Here is a 27,243-nt window from a genome sequence, read left to right as displayed (position 1 = left end):
AATCGCCAGGTTTACACACTTCACAGCACTCACCATAGCACATACCTTCCCCAATGTCCATAACCCAACCACCCTCTCCCTACCCGCCTCCCCCCGGCAACCTTGTTTGTTTTGTGAGATTAGGAGTCTCTTATGGATTGTCTCCCTCCCAATCCCACCTTGTTTCATTTTTTCCTTCCCTACCCCCAAACCCCCCACCTTGCCTCTCAACTTCCTCATATCAGGGAGATCATATGATAATTGTCTTTTTCTGATTGACTTATTTTGCTCAGCATTATACCCTCTAGTTCCATCCACATCGCAAATGGCAAGATTTCAAATAAATAAAATCTTAAAAAAAATTTTAAAAAAATTAAACCTAGATCTTCTTTTCTTGGGGTGCCAGGTGTCTCAGTCAGTTGAGCGTCTGACTCTTGATTTTGATTTGGGTCATAGTCTTGGGGTCATGGGGTCAAGCCCCACGTTGCGCTGCACTCTGGGCATGGAGCCTGCTTGGGATCCTCTCTCTCCCTCTCCCCTGCTCATGCTCTCCATCTCTCCCTAAAAAAAAATAAAAATAAAAAATATTCTTTTCCTATACATGCTTTCAAGTCAGTACACTGTAATGTCATGTTTGCATGTTTGTCTCCATCAGTGTCTTACTGGATCTGTCAGGGACTGGGGCTTGGTAGGGAGCAGAGAGCACACTTAAAGGGCTTAACTGAAGAGAGTTTAATGAAGAGACAATTATAGAGGAATAGAGAGGATTAAGGAAACCCATAAGGGATGATGAGGTGATCCAGCGACTAGCCACAGAGGCAAGCCATTATCTCTGAAAAATGGAGATGAAGGAAGTATTACTGGAATCCAGTGAGACCTGTAGCTGTGGAAGAGGGGCTCCCCAACGGGAAATTCCCCCAAAGGGAAATGTGGCCATCAGGAGAACCATTGGCAGGTAGGGAGGGGAGAATAGATACCCACCTCTCTCTCTCCTCACCCTCTGACTTCAGCTCCCATAGGATCACCCCAACCAGAAGACAGAGGGGAAAGGAATCCAGGCAATACCATCATAGAGGTCATCTCTTGAGGCACAAAGTAGAGCAGCAGGAGGCAGAAAATGGATATAGGAGAAGAATGAGCCAATGGTCAGTATCTATACTCACCTTCAGCATGAGCTTCTAGAGATTAGACACTAGACTTTGAAGAATGTGTTGCCCTAGTGTACTACACACCACTTACAAGAATCCAAGCAGCATATAAATTAAAAAAAAAAGTACCCTAATTGCTCCAGAATAACCTTAGCTAACTATTTGTTATATAATATTTCAGGTTTTATATGCATGCACACTACGTATTTGGGTCTGTGGAACATTGTGTTTCCAAAAATGACCACATCAATATTTCTGGTCCCGTGCTCTTCCAGACTTGGCTAATCCCCATCCGTAGGTGGGTCTCTTCCCTTCCCTGGGATCTGGAGAGGGCTCTGTGATCACCTTGACGGATAGAATGCGGCAGAAGGACACTGCCTGACTTCCAAGGCAAGGTTATGAAAGGCAATACGGCTGTACCTGGAAATCTCTTTTCCTAGGATGCTCACTCTGGGAAGCCAGCCACCACATTATGCAGAAGCCCTGGTCACAGGCAGAGGCCTCACGCAAGTGTGATGGCTAATTGCCCAGCTGAGGTCGCAGCTGACAGCATTCATTGCCAGATAAGCGAAAGAATGAACTTCCAGATGATTCCAGCTTCCAGAGTCTGAGCCACCTCAGCTGATGCTACATGGAGTGGAGCACTTGTCTCTCCCAAGCCCAGCCTGAAATGAAGATCCATAAGCAAAATAAAAAACTGTTTAAGCTGGGGTGCCTGGGTGGCTCAGTGGGTTAAAGCCTCTGCCTGCGGCTCGGGTCAAGATCCCAGGGTTCTGGGATCGAGCCCCGCATCGGGCTCTCTGCTTGGCAGAGAGCCTGCCTCCCCCTCTCTCTGTGCCTGCCTTTCTGCCTACTTGTGATTTCTGTCTGTCAAATAAATAAGTAAAATCTTTTTAAAAAAAGAAAAGAAAAACAAAAGAAAAAAATGTTTAAGCTACTGGGATTTTGAGCAACTTGTTCTATAGTCATAATGCTGGGTCCGTTATCAAAGGAACAAGACTGAGAGAGAGTGAAAATTATGTAGAGCTTTATTCTATGCCAAGTATTAGAAGTCAGACTGACCGGCCAGGGCCGTCTCCGAAGAGAGTGACCCCCCCGCCCCCATCTTACAGGCTACCTTTTATTGGGTAAAACTGCAACCCATATTTTGGTATCTCAACCCACCGGGTTTGTGTGTTTCTTGCTGATTGGCTAGTTCCATCCGGTCTGGTAACTTGTTATTCAAGATTACCCCATACCAGGAACCATTACAAACAGTACTTTCTGGGAAGGCTTAGTCAGTTAACATATTCAGTGTGAATAATAAGATGGTCATCCTTCCCAAGATGGAGTCACTTTGGTTTGGGCAAGACCTCTCACTGTTAAAAACAGTACTAATTAGATGTCTCCATCTGGCCTGACTCTTCCTTGTATTCTGGGCTCTGTTATCAGGAACTAGCCGACTACATTTTACTGGTTTCTTGGACTTGCTTCTAAGTAAGTTTCTCTGGGGGGCAGGGTCAATTTAAGTTTACTGCACAAACAACAAAATAGCTATTTACCCAAGATGGAGTCGCTCTGGCTAAATAGGTCCTTACAATAACACCTAGAACAGAGGTCATAGCAGGGGGTTCGACTCTCAGGCTCTGGCATCCGACATCTTGAGTTTGTCTCTGCTACTTATTCCCCATGTAACATGGGGTAAGTTGTTCAAATTCTAATTCTTACTTCTTTGCCTGTAAAATGTGAACACGTGAGACTAAACATCGCACAGAATAAGATTACTCTACAAAACCATCAGCTCAACCCCTAGCACATAGTAATTATAATTCTTGATCATTGATTCCCTAAAAGACTACCAGGAAAACTTGTTGATCAGACAAAGCTAAGTGTATCCAACTTCCTGCAGGAAGGGAGAACACCACTCAGAACAAGTCTTAGTGGTGTCAGAAAGTGAAGACCTCAAGGAAGGACACTGCCGGGGCATTAAGGCTGAGCTGATCATATAAGTGGGGAATTCATTAAGGTGGGTCATATAAGGCAGGTAGCTGGTTGAGACGGGGCAAAATTTTTGACCTAAGAGCTTTGGATTGTGGACCCAGAGAGGCAAGGGACTTGAAGTGAGTCCTGATGAGCAAATTTTGTTTCGTTAAGTAAGGCATATGTCTGATTCTGTCTTATCTTCTGAGAGCAGGTATTTCCTAGAGCAAGCGACTAAATTATGACTTGGTCGTAGTATTATTTAATGCAGGGACAGAAAGAGGGTTGCTTTCAGTTCTTTTTATTATACTTTTTTTTTTTTCATGGAAAACAGCTCCAAGTCTACCGCACCTATTACATTGAAACTTGCCTTTCCTTTGAACAACATTGCTTGGATATCTTTCCTTATCCTTACATATCAATTCCTTTTATTCTTTGTAACAGCTGCTCGATATTCGGTAAGGCTGCAGCAGGATCTGTTTGTCTTTTCACATATCAAAAGACACCTGGTGTGTATATGCTGTCGGGTGGGGAGCCCAGACTCTTAGCATAGTGCCCAGCACAATGTAGGCACTCAGAAAGGTGTGTGACTGAAGGGAGCGTGTACATGAAATCTATAAAATGCCCCGTATGAGGAAGGTATGGGTGGATGGTTGGGCTCCCCTGTTACAACCTCTTACGCCATTCCGGTATTGTCCCCAGGTTAGGAATCATCTCAGGGTGGGCACGGCACAGGAGAGCCCCAGAGGTCCCTATGTGCCCCCAGGGAAGAATGGATGAGCCTGGAGCGGCCAGGTGGCACGTTGAGGCAGGGGTGTATGGAGGGTGCTGCTGAGTCTCCGAGCCACGCATGTGCCCAGGAGAGAGGCGGAGGCATCGAGTCTGTGACAGTGGGAACAGATCACAAGTTTCAGCTCATACCATCGGGACGCCACTAGCCAGGCAGGTCGGAGGACACCTCATGGAACCAGCAAGGCCCCAGTGGACTGGACAAGGGCCCCTTCTTTCCGTTACCATGAGGACAGTCCCCCGACCTCCAGATGCCATCGAGGAAACATTTGAAGACCAAAGAAGCACCACTGTAGGAGTTTTCGACTTATAACAGGACTCACCATCTATGAAAAAGAGACTGGTACAAAATGTGGCCAGAGGTTTTTCAGCAAGGGGTCGTACCACACCCATTGGGGGCATTTGGAAAATGGGGAGTGGGGGCGTTTCCTACCACTTTTTGATTGTGAAAATGTTCAAGCAGAAAAGTAAGAAGAGTAATTGAACCCATGCCCGTATATCCGTGGCCTAGATTTCTCAATTGTTATGTTTGTTCCACATAATTGTTTTATCCATTTTTTTTGAAGTAGTTGAAACTAAATTACAAACATCCTGACATTTCACCCCAAATCCATCTCTGCAAAGCAAGAACAATTTTTTTGGCATGATGTGGGGGCGTTCTTAGTTGACACTGGGGAGCGCTACTGACAGTTCTGTGGGCGAAGGGCAGGGAGGCTCAGTGTCGCCCGATGCCTGGTCTATTCCAGCTCAAGGAAGACTTGTAGGCCCAAAGGTCCAATAGCATCATCCTGGGCAAATCCTGCTCTGTAGAAAGACAAGTTTGTGTGGGAGGATGTGTGGGGGTGCATGGGAAGGGCGCCATCACATATCTATTCATTTCATATGAATGTCTTTATTAAAAAGTAACACAGAGACTGCTAAGATATGGGGATGCACACAAAAAGGTTATAAAGGAGAAGCAGGGAAAAAAAATCAGCCATAGTCTCAGCCTCCAGAGTCAACCACTGTTAACATCTCGCACATTTCCTCTAGTCTCTATCTTTTCACATAGTTGAGATCATACTGTCTCTACGTACTATACTATCTATCAATAGCTGTACTTATATCTATACTCATTATCTTAGGAAGGCTTACTTTTAATGGGTTCTTTAAAGTCTCCTGACTCCTGCCTACTCGCCATAACCTAGTAGGTAGTAGGGTGGGGAGCCAGAGGGAAAGAGGAAATCTGTTTCTGAAATGAAAAATACTCCACATTAAAAAAAAAAAAATATTAGCCCAATGGGTCACTTGTTAATTTCCTTGCACCCTACATACTCATGACTTCAGTTAAGCCTCAGAATGACCTGGTGATGTAGGGCATCTCATGCCCATTTCCTGAATGAGATACGTAAGGCTGACAGAGCTTAGGAAGCTACCCAAAGGTTCCACAGCCTGTATGCTTCACCATCGTGACTTGCAACCCTGAATACAACCACGGGCTCCCCGACCAGCCCCAGGGAGAGGGAAGCAGGATTTGGGGGAGGCAAGGTAGGCACTTGACCAGGGATCTTGGGAGATGAGAGACTCACAAACTCTCTTCTACTGAATCTGGAATAACAAATAGGACTTATCCATTTTGGAGGGGGTCCCTCTTACCTGCTTTGATCATCTACTTCTCGGTTGGGGAGTGGTTTGGGAACAAAGAGCTTACTCACCTCCGTCTGTGTATTTGGACCCAGGGCTAGTACCTGGAGTGAATACACAAATCACCTCCATTAAAGATGGCTGCAAATTCTTTGACATTCTTTCCATTCAAGAGGAGGAATCTGTCTCCCTGCCCTTGACAATGGACAGGCTCAGTGAGTGCTTGACTAACAGAATACAGCGGAAGTGAAGTTGGGCCCATCTTCATGCTAACACCTTTGGAGACTGGAAGCTCCACCTTCCGTCTCTGGGAACACTTGCTCTGACAATCCAGCTGCCATGCTGTGAGGAAGCCCAAGCAGCCATGGTGTGGCCATGGAACGATAACATAGGCCATTGGTCTATAGACCCAGCTGAACTCTTTGCCATCAGCTAGCACCAACGGGCTACCCATGGGAGTGAGCCATCTTGGAAGGTGAATCCCTCAGCCCCCCTCTAACCTTCCCAGCTGATGTTGCACAGAGCAGAGATGAGCCAACCCTGCTAAGACCTGCCCAGATTGCAGATTTGTGAGCAAGGTACTTGATCATTGTTATTTTAAGCCACTATGCTTTGGAATGGTTTTTAAGGCAGTATTAGATAACCAGAATACCACTTTCTGAGCTGATCATCAAAGGCAAAGTATATACGAGACCTTACATACATACTGTCTCCTTTTTTTTTTTTTAAGATTTTATTTATTGATTGGATATAGAGAGAGAAAGCACAAGCAGGGGGAGCTGCAGGCAGAGGGAGAGGAGAAGAAGGCTGAGCAGGGAGCCTGATGCAGGGCTCAATCCCCAGACTCTGGGATCAGAACCTGAGCCAAAGGCAGACGAGCCCCACAGGCACCCCTGTACTGTCTCCTTTAATCCTCACACTTCCTTCTTAGGTAAGAAAAACAACAGCTAACATGTATTTGGTGTTTGCTATATGCCTGGTGCAGTGCAAAATCCTTTTCCTATGCCAATTCATTGAATTGTCCCAATGATGCTGTTTCATTGGTAGTTTCATCCTCATTTCACAGATGTGGAAACAGGCATAAGGAAACCACGCAACTAGTGACAAAGCCAAGGGCTCAGCTGTCGGATTGGAAAGCCAGCAGTCCTAACCCCTGTAATGCTCTGCCTCTCGGGCAGAGGGCTGATGAGAAGGCTGAGTCTTAGGGAGTTGAAGTCACTTCCCCAAGGGTGCACAGCTAATGAGTGCCTTTGGAACACTCATCCTCTGGGTTCCTCCCTTGAAGCTGCCATGGTCCTGACAATGTTGACTGCCCCTGGGGCCTGTCTCTGTGTGATGCCACCTGGCTCTGACCTCTGATGGTGCCCCCTTCTTGACATGCTTCCTTACTCTGCAGCTGTGCTACACAATTATCCTTGGGCTGTTCCCACGTGTTCAATTCCAGCCTCACAGCACCAAATTTTTCCAATCAAGAAAGTACTTTAAAAGAATGTGCCTCAGGCTGAGATGGACTTTCCAAGAGAACTTTCTAACATTCCAAGGATAGTTTGTGCTTTGACCACTGCCTGGCTCCCAGAGATCTCTCTCCATCCTTCCTGCCCAGCCCTCTCCTCTCTTTTGCCAATGAGGGGTGGAGGTGAGCAGGGGAGGATGCTGGCTGGGGATAGGAGAAAGTGAAGAGGAGCTCTGCTGTCACACAGATCTGTGGCCTAGAGTGATTATTTAACCTCTACTTATTTATCTGTAAGGTGGGATTATGAACAGCCTCTTCTTCGTAGGATTGCTGTGAAAATCAAATGAAGTCAGGTATGTGTTTTCTGGAGCCTCTTTCAGTATGAGATGGGTGGCCTGGAGCTCCACAATTGCCTGTAGGCCCCACAATTGTCAGAGAATGTCTAGAGGCTTCTGTGGCCATCTGCTGAAGACCATGTGTGTGCCCATGAGTTCAGAGAAGCAAGATGTACCGTCTGCCTCCCAGATGTAGGCAGAACCTTCAGGAATGTCTCCCAGAATGTGCCAATGGGATTGGTCCACCAAAGGAGCTTCTATGATGAGGAAGATGAAGATTCAGGAAGTCTGTGTCTCAGGCACTGGCTGGCTCCAAGGCCACATAGCCTCAGCTGAGATGCATAGATCTGGAAACTGCTACCACTCTTGGCTCCAGGGCCACATGGCCTCTGCCTTGCTTGAAGGCAAGCAAACGGATGTCCCAGGACCTTCCTCTTAGTAAAACAAAATGAGGCCCCCGTCACTGGACCTCTGCTGTCACTGCTGCAAAGGAAAAAAGAATGCTCCAAGAACACGCTTGTTAATGCAGAGGGAGGAAGTATATTCTCTACTTCACTTCTTGCTTCCACATAGCACAGCCATTTTTGGAAATCAAGTTCTTCAAGGACCCGGTCTGTAGACTCGTGTCCGCCAGTCTCTAGCATGTGGTGAAGTAGGCACAGGGGTGGGGTACGGAGTTGAAGGAGCCAGTCCTTGATGTCAGAAGCACACCCCAAATGTAGGAACCATTTTCCTGGTCACTACGTTGGTTTGCACCTATCACCACTCCTTTCTGGTGCCTTTCTGTGCTGGTACCCTAAAAACATGCCTAGTCTGCCTCAGCGAGACTACGAGCTCAGTGAGGAAGAGGTGAGCAGTGACAGCCTGGGCCTTCCCAGGCAGAAGGTAAAAAGCAGGCAGAATGTCCATGTCTTCTGTGCTCTGATTGACAGAACAAAGAGCCTGGCCTAGACTCAAAATTAATCCCCCGAAGGAAGCCCTCAGAAGGTGAGGCTATGTGACACCTCGGAGGCGTGTGTGGGCAAAAGAGGACAAAGCCTGGGGGCAGGTAGAAAGGAGACTTTCTTCCACCCACCTGAGCTATGTTGCTGGGACACCAATTACGAAGGAAGAGAAGCAGAAGACAGGCCCATTCCTGGCAGCAGCTTTTCCCAAAGCTAATCTGGGTCACATCTGGCAAGGGCGGATGCTTCCCAGGCATCTGGTACCTGAGCTCCTCGATGGACACTGTTGGCGAGCATGTCAGAAGCCAGCCCTTGGTGGTGTGGTGCTACATGGAGGCCAAGCACCAGGGCTCTGGAGTCAGGCAGTCAGTGACCTGGGGGAGGTGACTTAAACCCTCCCAGCCTCTTGTTTTCTCTTCTGGATAGAATGATTAACACCTGTACCACACGGGCACTGAGTAGGTCCTGGATTTAGGCAAGCAGTTACTAAAAGGGAGAGGGAAGGGACTCACACTGAGGTTGGACTCTTTGTCAGCTGCTCTCTCTACACCATTTCTCTTAGTTCTCCTGGCAATTCAGGGCCCCCAAGTGATGAATAGTTAACTCTTGGAGCTCGCAAGTTAGCAGCACAGAAACAACCCTATGAAGCAGGAATTCTCCTCCCAGTTTTATACATTTTTTTAAATTTATTTTTTAAATTTAATTTTTATTTTAATCAGAGAGAGAGTGCACACAAGCGGTAGGGGGTCGAGGGGGGAAGAAGGCTCCCTTCTGAGCAAGAAGCCTGATGTGGGACTTGATCCCAGGAACTTAGGATCAGGACCTGAGCCGAAGGCAGCTGCTTAACTGGCTGGGGCACCCAGGTGTCACTGTTTTATACATATTTTTATTTATTTATTTATTTGACAGACAGAGATCACAAGTAGGCAGAGAGGCAGGCAGAGAGAGAAAGAGAGGGAAGCAGGCTTTCTGCTGAGCAGAAAGCCCGATGCGGGGCTCGATCCCAGGACCCTGAGATCATGACCCGAGCCGAAGGCAGAGGCTTTAACCCACTGAGCCACCCAGGCACCCCTGTTTTATACATATTTTTGAGAGGGGTAGGGGCAGAGGGAAAGAGAAAGAGAGACTCTCAAGCGTGCTCCCTGCTGAGGGCAGAGCCCAATGAGGAGCTCAATCTCAGGACCCTGAGATCATGACCTGAGCTGAAATCATTTAGCCACCCAGGCACCCCTCTCCTTCCTGGTTTAGAGAGAAGGAAACTGCAGAGGAGCAGACCCTATCAGGGCCTCACGTGCATCCTCTCGCCCTTGCTACACTTTCCAAAAGCGGGCCCTTGCCTTTCTTTGCCCAGGCACTTCCTGTTGCCATTGGCCTGGCAGGCTAGAGGAGCTGGAACATCAGCAATCCCAGGAGCTTTCAGCCACTGACTGGTGCGAGTTCGCACATAAATAGTCCATCTGTGTCGACCCTCGAGGGGGGATAACCCTGAGGTGTGGGTTCTACACTGTATCCCAGAAATCCCCAATGGGATTAGACTTCCCATCTAATATAGAGTTCTCCTGATTACACATGAAGAAGTTCTCAGCCTGTCTCCCAAAAGAGAAGCACCATCCCCAACAGGCATTGTATCCCTTGCTAGCTATATTAATTGTCCCCCAGTTCTGTCATGGTCCCACTGAATACTGTTATCGGAAGACCAAATCGTAAGATTGAGTTTCAAAAACTTGCATATAAAACAAAAATATGAAATGAATAAAAGAGCTCAGATCCAATTAGCAAAATGTCATCAATGCAGTGAATAGGTATGACATTTTATGGAATATCACAATAATTAAGATCTCTACAGATCATTGTTTATGGCAGAGAACAGAACTGATGTAATCATAGGGCACAACTGGGAAGGTAGTAGACTGTTGTCCCTGTTAAGTAAAGCAAACTGTTTCTAGCTGTCTGTACATGTTGATCTGGAGTGTGGGGAGGCCTTGGACAATCCAACAGCTGCCTACCAAGTGCCTGGGGCCATGTTGATGTGTTCCAGTTAAAGATACTAAATCTGGAACAGCAATTGCCATGGGAAGCGTCACTGGTTATATTTACAAGAGTTCACATTTTTCAAGATCTGTCTGATTTCCTCATAGGTCAAACTGGTGAGTTCACTGGGTTAAGTGATAGGTATTACTATCCCTACTTTTTTCAAGTCTTTGAAAGTGGCATCAGTCTTTGCAATTTTCCCAGTGAGGTGGTATTACTTCTGGTTTGGCACAGCAACAAAAGGGGACATTCTGAGGGTTTCCACTCAGTCTTTCCTACCATAATGATCCTCCTCCCATTGGTCCGAGAGCCCGTATGAGGACTCTGCCTATTGTCAAGTATGTCTATTTCAACGATAAATTTAGAAGCTGGAAAAATAACATACAAGATGGATTTGTGGATGAACTGGGTCTACTGTGACTCTGACTTGAGCTAAGATTCTACCATTTGACCACCATAACCCCCACTCTGGGCTGCAGTGGTTGGGTCTCTGAATAAGCATCAGCTCAGACCCAGTATCTACTTATCTCTGAAATTTTCTTTTTCCTCCTAAAGAAGTCACTATAGCAAATGACTGCCAGTCCTTTTGGGGAACTCTTACAGGAAGATTTACTGTGCATATTTGAGGCAATGGTGCAGAGCCATTCTTCAAGGGTACCCCACCGCTCCTTCAATCAAAGGGCTTTTACTCTGTGAATTGACCTAGGTTTCAAAATTGGATGAGAGCCATGACTCTTTACTGTGAACACTGGGTCAGATTTTTTGGCTACCAGACCGAGAGTCTTTTCCTGTTATAGAAGTCAGGCAGTTCCCTACTAGGGTGTCCATTTGTTTCATCCCTAGGATTCCATGATCGATTAGCCATTTCCAAAGATCTTTGTGTACCAAGACATCTAGTTATTGGTACATTCCTGCCACCATTAGAAATACCCACCTGATCTTCAGGAGTTAAGTAATGCCATTTGTCCTCTTCTACTTCAGGATCCCATGATTTTCACTGAAATCAGGGAGCCCATATCAATGGTGACATTCCCTATAGTTGAACCTATCATTCAAAAAGGGCAACCACAGAGCTTTCAAGAACAATTTAAATGTATTTCTTAATGCCTTAATCAAGGGAGTGTCTTCTGGGTATTCTCATGGAACACAGTTGGTAGGTGGGTGTGCAGGTTGTACATGACAAATCCAATCAAACCTTCTCATATCCCCACATCTTTTCATTTCTTCTTCCATATAATTCTATGTGTGTAAATCCAGGCTGTGGCCTCTCAATTTCATTAAATGTAAGTCACCGTTGAGTTCAAGTTTCAGTCAATAACCAAGTGAGCAGTTAGAGATACCTCCAGGGGTATGAGATAACGTAATAACTCTGGATTCTCTATTAGGTTCATCTACATCAATGAATTTGCTCACTGTAGCGTTACAGTCCACCATCCTTGGTCTAACACTCTTCAAATCCAGACCCATGCATGATCCCAGATTCACGCTGATAAATATTACCACAATTTTATAATTCTTGGATATTTAAGATGTCTCCTCCAAGGTCATCATGTGTACCTGTCTCCATAAAGCACGCTAATATTTAACCCTAGTAATGGGTTTAGTGGCAACTAGGGGTGGTCATGGTGGGTGTTGAGGAGAGTGAGCCTATCCTCTCAAGACATTTGCCTTAGATGAAGTTATTACAGGGTTCAAGAAAAAAAAAAGTGCTAGTGTCCTAATACACCAGGGGGAACCTCCTGCCATTGATAATGCGTACTCAGAATGACACAGGGGTTCAAGATTGTAGGTTTCAAATGGATTCGATCAGATGTTTTCCTTTCACATTTTATGATCCCCTTCTTTCCCGATCCAGTTTCACATGAACAACTCAATGAAGCTGTAAATTAAATTGTTATTGACATTCAGCCACTCACAAAATTAAATTCCCTATTTTTAGTCATATCAACCTTATATCTTTAGGAAAGAAAGCATTCTTTTAACTTCTATTCTTTTGTCTTTTTTTTTGTTTTTGTTTTTTTTTTAGAGCGGGGAGGGGCAGAGGAGAGAGAAAGAGAGAAAGAGAATCTCAAGCCTAGTGTAGAGTGTGACTCGGGGCTGGACTCCATGACCCTAAGATCATGACCTAAGCTGAAATCAAGAGTCGGACACTCAATCCACTTAAATTCTATCCTTTTAATTCTCAGACCATGGTTTGAACTGAACTTGGCATTTTTTCCCTCTGTAAGCATTCCAGTCCACTTGAAGGAATATATCCCACACTCTAGTCATTCTTGTCATGATTATGGCCATAGAGTCAAGTGAAGCGTCTCACGGGGCTCCCCGGGCGCTTGTCTCAATGGGTTCTTCATCACAGTCAACCACAGGTGATAGCTTATTTAATCAGCGCTGCTTGCAGTGGACCACTAGCATCCCATTTCCCAGTGGTGAGGAGCTCATTATTACTCTCAAGCCCAAGGGCATGACCACATCAACACCCAAATCCCATTTCTATAGGTCTGTCTCCAGAGACTACTCCTATCTCAGCCAGAGTCCAATCAAGAGATAAAAACTACACAGAAATTGGAACAGAGAAAGTTTAATATAAAATTAACTATAAGAGAAGATTGGAGTAACAAAGAATTGGCTAGTGAGACAGAAAGAACTGTGAAGAATACTGGAAGAGTGGATACAAGGCTCTGAGGGTAGTGCTGCCTTTGGGACTAAGAGAGCGCCCTAGGAAAGGCTCCCAGCCCTAGGGCTCTGATTCAGACCTTGGAGAGGGCCAAGGAGAGAGTGGATGAGTCTCTGAGTCCTGCACCTGCAGGATTTGCTGGACATTTGCCCCTGGGGTTCCTAGTGGGGAGCCATCTGCCGGGAGATGCCATGCCTTAGAACTTGCTATAAAGTTGCCCAAGGGGGGTTGCTAGGGGAGGCTGTTCACAGGGAGGGCCTTTGTCTGTGGCCTTCCACTCTGAAGTCACTTGAAGAGGTCCTGGGGAAAGCTGCTTGTCTCCGGGAGCCCTGCAGGGACTGGTGCTTGCTCTCCATGGCTGAGTGTTGGAGAAGCTGCCAGACACTGGAGAAGCCATGTGTGTTGGGGGAGCTGGCACCTGCAGAAGCTGCAGGTGTTGCAAGAACGTGGCTGCAGAAACCAGGCGAGCTGCGGAAGCCTACCCTGGAGAGTGGGCTGGAAACAAGAAGAGAAACCCCTTCCTCCTTCAGGGTCCTGCTCTTGCCGCTAGTGACAAAACCTAACATTGTACCAGCTGACAAAGGGGAAATAATGACAAGGTCTGCCTTCAGTATGGCAGACCAGGCAATGAGGGGTGAAACTGAGACAGTAAATTTAGAATTGGCACTCCGAGAAAACACTGTAAATTATCTAAAGCTGCACTCTCTGATACAACAGCAGTGTGAAACCTATGGCTAGAGGCTTCTGTAATTTAGACTAATGAAAATTAAGTAATGGTTTAAAACTCCCGTCCTCAGTCACACCAGCCACATTTTAAGTTCCCAATGGCCACGTGTTGCTAGAGGCTACTACATTTGAACGGGCCAGGTATAGAATACTCTATCACAGACTTCATCACAGAAATTTCTACCAAACAGTTCTGATCTAATGTAACTCTTTAAAAAGATTTATTTATTCAAGAGGGAGGGAGGAGAGAGCATGTGCAAGCGAGCAGGGGGAGAAGAGGGAGAGGGACAAGCAGACTCCAAGCTGAGTGCAGAGCCCGACATGGGGCTTGATCTCAGGACCCTGAGATCATGACCTGAGCCAAAACCAAGAGTCTAACACTTACCTGACCGAGCCACCCAGGTGCCCCTAATCTAATGAATCTTGATTGCTTCTTTGCTTTGGCTGCTAGAAATCTTGGAGATAAATTCAATCTCCAAGGTCAAGGATAAGGTTAATCTCTAGCAAAGTACAAGCCTTTAATCCTACCCTTGGCCTCCTTCATCTCAATTTCCTAATCAGTTCATTCTATCTTGCTCTGTTCATTCTGGTAAGATACTTTAACACACATTTTGGAATTAGGGATGGGCAAAACAAAAACTTTTGGGGGTAGAATTTGCTTATTCTAAAGGCTGGGTGAGTCCTTAGAGATCAACCAGTTCATTTTCCAAACACAGACGTCAAAGCCCAGAGAATGAAAATAAGTCACTCTGAGTCAGAGGGTCAGAACTGGATAATGATTCAGGTCTCATGATTCCCACACCAGGTGTTACTGCTTAAGACTCACTCTGTGTCCACGATTTGAGGGACAGGGTAATGTCATCCAAGGAAATAATTAGACCTGAGAATTGAACCATGATTCACGGCTTTGCTTTGAGGCTCAAATACTCAGGGGGGAGGAATATATAAGCAGGTACAGGGAGGGGTCATCACAGCCCAGGACAGACCTGTCAGGATCACCTGTTACTCTTACATGGGTCTCTTTACTCACGGACAGGCCTGGTTGTGCCTCTGCTGCCATTGCTCAGGACCCTGTTCACATCATAGACGTGTCTCGACTCCAACCTGCCCCACTGTCCTCTTGTGAGTCTCTGTTCCATTCTGCCCCCAATGATGCCTCTGTTCCTGCACCTGACCACTGCCCCTGGTGAAACTGCAAGGCCATAACATGCTGTGATTGGCGGGAGTTGCAGATATGTATGTCAAAGTTATATATACATACGGCTCATGTAGATGACATGGAGAGAGGTAAGATGCCCGTCCTTATGCTGTGGGGCACTTTGTGTATATACTCACCTCTGGACCAGTTCTCCGATCTGCCTGCTTCTCTATCCCTATCGCCCCATCCTGAGCACAAGCTTGTCATCTCTTATCTCTGACACCTGACCCCTAAAAGCCTTCTAATGGTCCCCCAGCCTTAACTATTCTCCTTTCTATAACAAATACTTTTCTTGTTTTTTTTTTTTAAGAAAAAGCATAATTCACGCACAGTAGAATTCCCTCTTTTTCATGTATGGTCCCATAACCATCACTTTAATCAAGGTATATAGAACAGTTCCATGACACCCCCACCAAAGTCTCCCTGTGCCCCTCCCTCCCCCTCTCCTTTGGCAACCACTGATCTCTTTTCTATCTGGAGCTCTGGCTTCTCTCAAATAGCACCGTGACTATGACAATACAGTGGGTGCTGGCTAGTCTGCTCTCACATGGCCTTCTCAGGAGACTCAGAGCCATGTTTCTGCATGGACTTGTACTTTGTTTCTTTTTACTCTTTAGCAGTGGCCTTTTGGTTTCTCTGTTGAGCAGTCAGGCGGCATCTGGATTGTTTCTGGGTTTTTGTGATTTTGTACAAAGCTGCTATGGACATCGGCCTCCAGTGTGTGTGTGTGTGTGTGTGTGTGTGTGTGTGTGTGTGTGTGAACATACGGCCCATTTCACCTGGGTAAATACCTAAAAATGGGACTGCTGGATTAGATGGTAATAAAAGTACTTTTAATTTTATATGAAACTGCCAAACCTTCCCAAAGTTGTCCTACCATTTCCCTTTCCTGCCAGAGAGTTCTAGTGGCTTCACTTCCTCATCAGCATTTGGTATGGTCTGTTATTTATTTATTTATTTATTTATTTATTAAATAAGAGGGTTTTTCAAAAAAGCTCAGATTTACTATCACTTCATGCCCCGGCTGAAAATCCTTTATTGCTTCTTAGTGCTCAGCATTCTCAAGGCGGACTTCAGGGTTCTGGAATTTTGCCTGCGGAGTTCCTGCTCTCAGACCAAATGTTACCATTTCCTCACCTGTCTTGAAGCTCATGCATCAGAGTGAGTCCCTCTTCTGCCACCATGTTTGGATCACCGCTGAAGTAAGGTAATTAGCTTGGTAACTGGATGCTGAATATCTCTCTCCCTCATTGGAACATCTGCTCCACAGGGGCAGGTGTCCCTCTGTCTTGTCACCTTTCTGTCTGCAGAGCCGGCACACAGTATGTGCTCGAGAAGGGCCTCTTGGTCAGAGATCTCATTTCCTTGTCTCCACCACCTGAATGGAGGGATGATAATTTTTGTCTTACAGAAAGGCTCAGGGAGGTGCAGCAAGTTGCCCATGTCACTCAGCTGGAACCAGGATTTGAGTCTTGATCATTCAGAAACCATTCCTCTGCCCCCAGTCATCTGGATGGAAGGCCCTCGGCCGCCATGTTTATTAATGGCTGGGAGGAACTCGATCCCAGAGATGAGGAAGCTGCCTGCTGAGAGCCACCCAGTCACTCATCTCTGTTGGTTTTTCTCTTCACTTTCTCTTCTCTGCATGTTTCCAAAGCCAGTGAACCAAGCTGGAATCAGCTGGGGCTGCCTTTTGTCCCGGGGACATTTTCCTTAAGTAACCCGGGAAGACAAAAGAGAGGTGGGAGAGGCCATTTAGGCTTGTCATAGTCCTAATATCACCTACTCCCCACGCCAGCCCTGTATTTTCACCCATTTCACCATGGAGACAAGGGCCCAGGCAAAGGAAAAGGCCCACCCTAAGTCACACAGGGAATGTGCCATTTTCATTCATCTTAGGGGATGACCAGTTAGGAGAAAGGGAGGGAGGGATGCCATCCAGATGACATTGTGTATTAATGTCACACAGAGGGTTTCTTTTCTTTTTTTTAAAAGATTTTATTTATTTATTTGACAGACAGAGATCACAAGTAGGCAGAGAAGCAGGCAGAGAGAGAGGAGGAAGCAGGCTCCCTGCTGAGCAGAAAGCCTGATGTGGGGCTCGATCCCAGGACTCTGGGATCATGACCTGAGCCCTGAAGGCAGAGGCTTTAACCCACTGAGCCACCCAGGCGCCCCTCACACAGAGGGTTTCTTAAAACCCAGATTTATGGCTTCACCCTGAGAGAGTCTGATTCAGTGGGTTGGGGTGGGGTCTGAGAATTTGCATTTCTAACAAGCTCTCTCATAAAGATGGGGACCACTCTTTAAGGACCACTGCTTTGTGGTCTCCTTATTTCTTCAGGCCAGTGGGGGCTCTCACTATGCCTGGAATCCTAATACTAGTAACGGCAACATCCCACATTTTGTTGAGCTGTTACGATGTGCTTATACTGTTAATGACTTCACACACAATAACTCACTTAAACCCACAACATCCCCATTTTCCATATGGGGAATGTGAGGCATGGAGACATTAGGCAACTCGCTCAAGGTTGTAGCCTCTTGAAGAAACAGAGCTGAGCTTTGAACCCAGGCAGTCTGGTTCCAAGCCCACACCTCTGGATACCACAAAATCCGGCTCATCAGAACTTGCCCTTCCATCAAGGACTGAGCGCCAGGCCTACCTGAATACGCCTCAGGGCATAGGCCAGTGGTGGTGTTCACCATTTGGTTTACAATCCCTGCCGCCACCTCCATTGAGTTCTCGGGCTACATTTAAATGGAAAACAGACCTTCCCCAGAGTCTCAACAAAGTGACAGTTGACACATTTGCTGGCATTAAGAAAGCCAGTCTCCAGCGGAAGGCTACTTGTTGACAACCCCTCAGCCAGACGCAATCGGCAATTATGCACCGTCAGAGGCTTATAAATAACTTCCCCTTGGAGTTAGTGGCTCCGGAAGGCAAAGGTGTCTTGAAGGGGATTCTGTAGGGACAAGCTGGTGATGACACACAAGGGCTGGGAGAACAAAGCTTTATATTGAAACGTGGCCCAAAATAACTCTTCTATGTTGGGAGGAAGAGCCATTGGAATTTCACGGTGGTGGGGAAAAATGCAGATGTCAACTTTCCCAAGGCTGTTATGAGTGGCTCAAAGTGACACATTGAGTGGACTAGCCCCAGAGGACATCCGAGGGAAGTATAATGTTAGAGCTGGAGAGATTTTTTTTTTTAAACCAGGTTTTATTTATTTATTTATTTATTTATTTATTTATTTTAAAGATTTTATTTATTTATTTGACAGGGAGAGAGATCACAAGTAGGCAGAGAGGCAAACAGAGAGAGAGGGGGAAGCAAGCTTCCCACTGAGCAGAAAGCCTGATGCAGGACTCCATCCCAGGACCCTGAGATCATGACCTGAGCCGAAGGCAGAGGCTTAACCCACTGAGCCACCCAGGTGCCCCTGGAGAGATATTTTTTAAAGATGGAGGAGATACCCCCTTCCCATTAGGAATTTGAGGCCCAGTGAGGGTCAGGTCCTGCTTACGGGCCCATAGAGAAGCTGTTGTTTTGGCCTCTGACCCAATGAGCGGGGTCCAGGGGCTGGGAGGTGAGCTCCAAGTTGTCTAGGCAGAATGAGGCACTTAGGAGAGGCCAATCAAAGGTGGGCTTACAGTAGAAGCCAGTTTTGTCTTTCTCTGTCCAACTTGCATCGTTGGGGACATTTCAAAGACATGTGTTTTATCAGGTTATTCCCTGTTCCAAAATTTCCAATGGCTTCCCATTGGACAGGAGGAAGCCCAAACCCTTGTGGAATGGATTAAGTTCAAGCTCACACAGGGCAGTCCAGCGTCATGGTTAAGACACGGATCATGGAGTCAGAGAGATGTGGGTTCGAGGCTTGGTTCTGCCACTTCTCAGCTGTGTGACCTTCACACAGCTCAGTGACTCAGTCTTTCAGATGTTCAGCTGCAGATTGGGCAAAGAGTAGCAACTGAGCTCACATATTTAAGAAGATCAGATGAGCTAATACAAGGAAAGTACTTAGCAGAATGCTTGACTCATAGTACTCTGCTATTAATATTACTATTAATTATTCTAGATATGGCACTTGAGGCCCGCCTTGACGTGGTCCCAGCCTACATCTCCAGCCTCATCTCTTTTCCTGCTTCACTCTCCCGTGGGGTGGGATTTGTCATGGCTCCTTGGTGCTGGGTCTTCTGCACTTTCTGCCTCGACAGCCCTTCCTTCTCCTGGTTTTTCAGACTCAGCCCTGGTGTATTCTTCCTTGGGAAAATGTCTTGACCCTTAGCTGATGCTCTGATGCTTCTTCTGAGAAGAAGGTCCATCACAGTGGGTAAGCACAGGAGTTTGGGGTTTTCAACAGCCCGAGTCCGAGTCCTGATTCTGCCAACTTGTTTACTTGCTGTGCAACCTGGAGACGTACCTCCGAACTCCCAATTCTGTAGGAGTATGATAGCAACGACCTCAGCATTTTTGTGACATAATCCCTCTCAAGGGCTAAGGCACAGTCTCTGGCACATAGTAAGTACTCAGTTATAGGACTTACGAACTACCATGGAATCGTTATGTTGACAAAGAGTAACCGAGCTCTTAAGTACCTGACTATACCTTGTTGCTCTGTCATCTGAACTTCACTCCAGGCTAGTGTCTCATCTGTATGATGAGGGAACAGAAGGTTGGCCGAGCTGACAACCCTGACAACCCAAGCTGACACTGTGCGCAACCTTCCCCCACCCCCACTCCTGGGTGGGACATATTTGACATTCCTTAGGAATCTCCCAACTATCTTAATGTTAATACTTTGCTAAGAAGGGAAAAAAACGACCTTGATAATGGCAAGGCCTCTGGTATCTGGTATCCTGCAGGTCTTTAGCATACGAAAGTTTTATTGAAACCTCCCTTTTTCCTTACCTTCCCCAACACCATCGTACATAACCTGCCACCCCTCACAACCCCGGGCAGTGGCTCTTTCTGTCCACGGGTCCTGTTCCCATGCTTTAATAAACCACCATTTTGCACCAAAGATGTCTAAAGAATTCTTTCTTGGTTGTCGGCTCCGGATTCCACCCCACTGAACCTCACCTATATTCTAAAACTTCATTATATAGGGTACATCTCCTGAGCTTTTATGTATAAAGCAAGTCTGTGTCTTTGTCCATCTATCTGTCATTCCTCCATCCCCCCATCCATTCATCCCCCTACCTTTCCTGTAGCCATCAGCCACCCATCCAATCACGGCACATCTGGCCACCACCCACCTCTTCTTCCTCCCACCGTCCTTCTCTTTATCCCCCATCATCCATTCAAGCACCATCTACCCTCTCTCCTCCATCCACCCGCCATATGCCATCCACCTATCCTTCCAACCTCTCCACCCACCATGCTTCAGAACCGTGGAGATGTAGGCAGAAATCAGTGAAGGCAGTGGGATGTCACAGATCGATTGGGAGCTTTGGCGTCAGACAGACCTGAATTCTAAACCAGGCTAACTTCATGGCATGTCTTCCCCGTGAGAATTTGGCAAGACACTTCTCAAATCACATCTGTCTGTAACAAATGTCCTCACTCTGAACATTCGAACGTGTGTATGTATATATGTGTTCACTCGAGCATCTCCTGGGGCTCGATTCTCTGCTGATGAGTTCCCATCTGACGCTGTGGAGCTCATGCCAGTGCCTACACTGTGCACCTGTGTGTTGATGCCTCCTTGAAACATCTTTGATAGGAGACCCCTTTCTAATTGTTGGCATTATTATTTGCCTGCTCCTGATTTTTTCCCCCTTTCCTAACCTAGTTATGAGGTCCTGAAGAGCAGGGACAATTTTCTTGGCCCTTGTATCTACCTCCATGTCTAATATTATGCTTCTGCCTGGAAGCCATCCATGATTGCTTATCTACCTTTGTCATCCCTGGACTGTCTGCAGTGACAATAACAACCACAATAACAATAATAATAATAGGTAATATTTATTGACCATTTACTATGTGCCAGGCTTTGCCCCTGCATTCATGATTTCCTTTTAGCTTTACCACGATGCCACACAGCAGGTACTTTTTAACCCCTATTTCACAAGAGAGAGAACTAAGGCTCAAAAAAAGCCGAGTCACTGGACCAGGATTACAAAGCTGCTAATTGGCAGAGCCAAGAGTGACTGCAGCGGTCTGACGCCAGAGCCCGCGTTCTTCTCCACGACACCGCACCACCTCCTCTGCTCTTGCAGGGACGGATAGGACTATATTTGTCCCACTTGCGTCAAAGGATGGTCTGAACACAATAAAATGAAATAGCTGGAGAATGCTTTTTAAAAAAAGAAGAAGAAGAAGTTTGGAGTTCAAAGGAAAAGCATTGTCATTAAGCCTTGGGGATTTCCAGAAGTTACTTAATAGTGCAGATCCCCTGACATTATCAGCCGGCACCATCGCCCCTCTATAAAGCCTCCCAAGGGAGCAGCGTTGAGAAACTAGTGGTAATTGGGAGGAAATTGCTCCTCCAGGGTCTTTCTGAGGCAAACTTAAAACCTCTCTCTTGCAGATAAAGTAGGTTTCCGAGTTCAGTTTTGGTGCCTCGTTTGCAGGAATGACAGAGAAGTGAAAAGTAGCAATCTTTGGGGGATTTGGGGGTACTAGGGAGCTGGATCTCCTTATTGGCTGTCTCCCCTTCTAGACCTGAGGATTGCTTCTGTCCGGGGCTGGGCTGCATCTATGTCTGTGCTTCAGGTTCACTGTAGGTATTCCTGATGGTGCTGGCAAACGACCCCTAGGGAGGACCTTGTCTGAGATGATGCTTACAGTAACCACTGCAGCCAGGAGGAAAGGGCGTTATCCAGGACTGGGTGGGTGGCTGCCTCAGCGGAAGTAGAAAGAACAAAGTTATCCCAAATCACACCACTCTGGATGGGTGCTCCTTTGAAAAGGGAGCTCTCACCCAAAGGAGGTAGGGAAAGGGGCAGCAGTCCACTGGTCAGGCATCCAGATTCAACTGTCGGGGCAAGACCTCTTTCTGCTCCACTCCCTTGTAGACGGCATCATCTGTGGCCATGCTATCTGGAGCTGACAAGAAAAGAGCACAGCTCATTAGCTGGGCGATGACTTCCCTGCCAAATCAAGAGACACTCAAGACAATGGAATTATGCATCCGTTAAAGAGAACGAGGCTGATGATCGTGACAGTTACCATTTGGTATGTCAGGAACTCTGATACGCACTTTGCAGGCATTATCTCACTTAATTCAACAGGCTTGTGAGGTAGGCTCTATTATTATCCCCCTCGACAGAGGACACGCTTATGAAGTTGAGTTGCCCGCCCCAATGGATCACATGTAGTCTCCAGAAGCCAATCCCTCATCCCCCAGCTTTTTTTTTTTTTTTTTTAAAGATTTTATTTATTTGACAGAGATCACAAGTAGGCAGAGAGGCAGGTAGAGAGAGAGAGGAAGGGAAGCAGGCTCCCTGCTGAGCAGAGAGCCCGATGCGGGGCTCGATCCCAGGACCCTGAGATCATGACCTGAGCCGAAGGCAGAGGCTTTAACCCACTGAGCCACCCAGGCGCCCCATCCCCCAGCTTTTTATTGTGAAAAATTTCAGACTTATAGCAAACTTGCAAGACTTGGGCAACCAACACCCACATATCCTTTACCTGGTCTCACCAATAGCCAACAATTTGCCATGTCTGTGCCATACTCAAGAATGACAACAGTACTACTTTCATACACTCCATCCATTCTGTATTCAGATTTACATCCTATATGCAAATTTCCCAAACTCTCTCCAAACTGTCCTTCCAGCTAAGCTTCCTTCCAATCTAGGATCCCTCTCATAACACTGACATTTTTGAAGAGTCTAGGAGACTATGTCACATTCTAGATTTGTCTGTTCCTTCCTGGCTAGATTAGGGATGTGCATTTTTGGCGGGAATATCTTGCAAGTCATTGCGTGCTTGCTAGTACATCACAAAAGAAGCCTGTGGTGTTAGAGTGTCCCTCACGGATGAGACCAAATTCGATCCTTTGACGAAAGCAGCAGTCCTCAGATTTCTCATCGGAAAAGAACACTCCGAGCTCTGTAAATAAGTAACCTGTGGCGTGATTCTTGGATACTGCATGGATATCTTGTTCTTCATACGGATCTGTCTGCTGCACAAAGAGACTTATACCTACAGACGCGGATGTGTCCACGGCACATTATTAAATTAAAAAAGCACAAGGCAGCATTGTGTGGGTAATTACAGCCTTCCTTCCTTTGTAACTAATTATGCACATGAGTAAATGCATTGGAGAAGGGTGTTGCCTGGAAAAGGACTGGTCTGGTTGGGCTGTTTCTTCGAGCAAAGCTGTTGAGTATTGATATGCCTTTTCTCATCCGCTGCTCATTTGTCCACAGTAGAATCTTCCAATGGCCTGGTGGGGGAAAGCCTGACTTGCTCAGAGTAGAGAGGAGAGCGGGTCCTCAGCCTTCAGATTATACCTCTCATTGAACTTGGCTCCTGCCTGGCTTCCGGATGGAGACTCCCACAGCCAGAGTCTCTTGCCTTAACCCACAAAGACACCCTTTAATCTTCTGCCGGGGTGAGGGGTCCTCAGGCAGAGGCCTCTAACAGCTGCTTTTTACAGACTTCTAACACTCTGGCCATTTCCTGACCTGTCTACACCCTATTTTAGAAAGAGTAGGACACCTCCCATTTCTGAGCCTTTTGGGGGATGGAGGCACAAATTAGATGACTCGCCTGCTCTCTGCTGCTTTGTACAGGTTTAGCTGTCCTGGCTCTGCTGTATCGCTCACTATTTGTCCATTGCGGCAGAGCTTCTGTGTTCGATAGCCCTTGTCCCCTCTCTCCTTCACTTTACCCTTGTGGCTGAAGTGGGAATCTGCAAGGGGGCATGCCCACACTTAACCCCAAATCCATACCTTAGATGGATGGTTTCAATTTTTAACATGAGCCCTTAGTTTGTAAAATAAACTGAAATATATTAGTAAAAATGTATATAGTTCCTATTCTATTTTTTATAACATATATTTTTTTAAATATTTTATTTATTTATTTGACAGAGAGATAGAGAGTACAAGTAGGCAGAACAGCAGGGAGAGGGAGAAGGAGAAGCAGACTCCCTGCCGGGCAGGGAGCCGGATACGTGGCTTGATCCCAGGACCCTGGGATCATGATCTGAGCTGAAGGCAGCCGCTCAACCGACTGAGCCACCCAGGTGCCCCTACAATATATATTTTAAAGACACCACATATAAGAGGCATAACAAGGAGCCTGTTGATTACAAGTGAAAGAAATTCACCTGGAACCATTTAAGTGAGAGGATTTATTGGCTCACATAACTAAGATGTCCAGGGTGAAGGCTTGGGAACTCCATGGACACCAGTAACGTCTTCCAGGCCTTCTCCTTCCATCTTCGGTTTTCTGTTACAGCCTTTTTCCCTTGCTCACTGCATCGGCACATTTTTCCACCTGCAAAATGGGGCTGTCAGGAAGCATGAGTGATGGAAAGGGTTGGCAATTAATGTACTCAGCAAACAGAGAAGGTTTCTGAAATCCTAACCAGTAATAAGCATAATTGCTTTTCAGAAATCTACCCAAAGCCCCCGCCCCCAAGAACAGGCACGCAAGGAGGCAAAGGAGAGCATTAGCTTTGCATCAGGAGCTGTTTGAGCTGAGAAGATGGGAAGGGATCTGGGTGAATGAGTCAGTTGCCAGCCCTGGTACAGGCTGATCTCTACCTCTGTCTGGAGGAGCTGTGAGCCACTCCGGAGTTCCTTAGGTTGTCCTTGTTCTCCAGGCTGAGCACTGGGGAGTGCTGGACAGAGAGGCCTCGGGGTCCCAAGCAGCTCAACTTTTGGACCGATGGGGACTTGTGTCTGTGACTGATCCTTCCAGCTGTTAGGGGCTGGGCTCTGTTTGGCCGGCTGCAGGATGCAGATGTGGCCTCTTGGCACAGGAGATATCGGGATAATGGGAGGGTGTGGGATGGTCAGTGAGAAATGGGGGGTTGGGGGGACTGCAGGAGGGAAGGCCTGGGGGCAAGAAGACATGCTGTAAGTTTAGGGTGAGTAGATGGTTCTTGTGGCTCCGGGAGCAGCATCCCTGAGAGTTTCTTAGCCCATGCAAGTGGAGGACTGCAGACAAATGATGGTATTTCTTTTAACCTCAGTTTTCTCATCTATAAAATGGGGCAACATCAGTAGCCTACCTTATAGATGTTGAAAGCCTAGAGAACATTTTATTTTCCACTTCTTTCCTGTTCTGTGTATGGAAATAAATACCTTCATAACCTTGGCAGGATGAGAGCCACATCCCCTAACTAAGGCGTGTTGAAACCACGCGGGGCAATCCGTGTGTTGCTGTGTGGACAGAGAGGGGGTGATTCTGCTCCTGGGAGGAGGAGAGAAAACAAGAAACAGTGAAGCTGGCCAGACCGTCTGTGTGGTAAGACACCTGCCTCCTTTCTGCAACTGTATGGTTTGGAAGTGAAGGGGCTGAGTAGGGAGGGGATGAAATGGAGACTTTTCTGCAGAGGGCACAGTAAAGAAACCCCTTGGCGGAAATCCCGAGAGGATTTCATAGCCATGAAACCGAGCTCTGAGCAAAGCTCCCTGTCTACCAGAGGGGCCCCCAGTGGAAGGGGCTACCCATGATGTCCCAGGAGGTCAGACACTGTGACCAACGTACGGTGTTGGGCGCAACACTTGATAATTTTGGAGACTCTATTACTGTGGCCACTATTATTTAAATTGTCACCACAAATAGCACTCTTGTTACTTCCCGCTGCCGCTGAGGGATTGGGCGCTGTGGGCCTTGAGCCGGGCTACCCTCACAGGCGTTTTGCTTCTCTCCTGGGAAATGTAATTGATGGAAGGAAGTGAAATTCACTGAGCCTCCCTAGCAATAAGGAAAAAAAAATACAAATGAAAACCACAAAATAGGGGCGCCTGGGTGGCTCAGTGGGTTAAAGCCTCTGCCTTGGGCTCAGGTCTTGAATTCAGGGTCCTGGAATTGAGCCCCGCATTGTGCCCGCAGCTCAGCGGGGAGTCTGCTTCCTCCTCTCTCTCTCTGCCTCTCTGTCTACTTGTGATCTCTCTCAAATAAATAAAATCTTAAAGAAAAAGAAAAGAAAAGAAAACCACAAAATAACATTTTATCTGTTTGGTAAAGATTTTGTTTTTAAAGTTTTAGTATCCAGTATGGGTCTGGGCAGGGTGATATCAACAGTCTTAAATCATGGAGGTGGGAGCAGAAGTTGCTACAACTTGTCATAAAGGGAATCTGACAAAAAAAAAAAAATCATCAAGAGCATTGAAAACATGTGTGTCCTTGGACTCAGCAATTCCACATCCAGATATAATATTTAGTGGATTCTTGCAGAGATTTAATTAAAAGGGAAGCTAGACTGACAGTTGTAGTGAAAAACTGAAAATAGCTTACGTCCAGCAACAAATTCGTAAATAAATAAGGATGCATCTGCTGATAGGGCTAAGCGGTTGTTCTAAATGATGTTTCTGGAAGTTTTTTCATTGGTGTAAATATAAAGTTAGAGAAAACCAGGGAACAAAATTGCATGTATTGTATGATCCCTGGAGTGGATGTAGCTTTTCATCTCCCCAGGATATTCGGGGCAGGCCATGTCCTGCCAGGATGCCCTGTGCTCCTGACTCAAGCTTGACCAGTGAAGGCCATCCCTAGATGATGCTAAAACCCTCAGGAGAGAAGTGACTCTCTTTCGATTGGCCTAAGGCCCGAGAACCATGCTTGCCAAGAGCTGTGGTATCCCTTTCTTGCCTCCATGTGGGAGAGCCTGCCTGGGATGAAATCAAACAAGGGAAAGTAGAACCAGGAGATATGGGAAGACAGAATCAGATGACATTCATTGAGCCTCTGGATCCATCTGCTCCTGAAGTCAGCCCCTACGATTTTCAATTCTATGAGCCAGTGCATTTCTTTTATTGCTTACATTAGACTGAACTGGATTTCTCTCACTTTAAAGTAAAAGAGTCTTGACTAAAACGAGCCCAGTTTTATAAAAATCAGTAACAAAAAAGATTCATTAAAAAAAAAAAAAGAATTAGGTGCTTGCATGGCTCAGTTGGTTAAATGTCTGCTTCTACTCGAGTCATGGTCCTGGGGTCCTGGGATGGAGCCCTACATTGGGCTCCCTACTCAACGGTGAGTCTGCTTCCCCCTCTTGTGCTCTCCCTCTCTCTCTCTGACTCTTGCTCTATCTCAAATAAATAAAGCCTTTAAAAAAAGTACTCATAAAAGTAGACACCAAGACGTGGATTGTGATTTTCTCTGGGTGGCGAGAGCTATGTTGTTGCTTTTTGTCTTCTTTTTGATTGAACACTGTAGTAAATTAAAAACATGCCCAAGGCCCCCCTCCAACC

The sequence above is a fragment of the Enhydra lutris genome, unplaced genomic scaffold, assembly GCF_002288905.1.
Source record: "Enhydra lutris kenyoni isolate GAN:26980312 unplaced genomic scaffold, ASM228890v2 scaffoldscaffold6, whole genome shotgun sequence".
NCBI lineage: Eukaryota > Metazoa > Chordata > Mammalia > Carnivora > Mustelidae > Enhydra > Enhydra lutris.
This window is presented reverse-complemented; position numbering follows the sequence as displayed.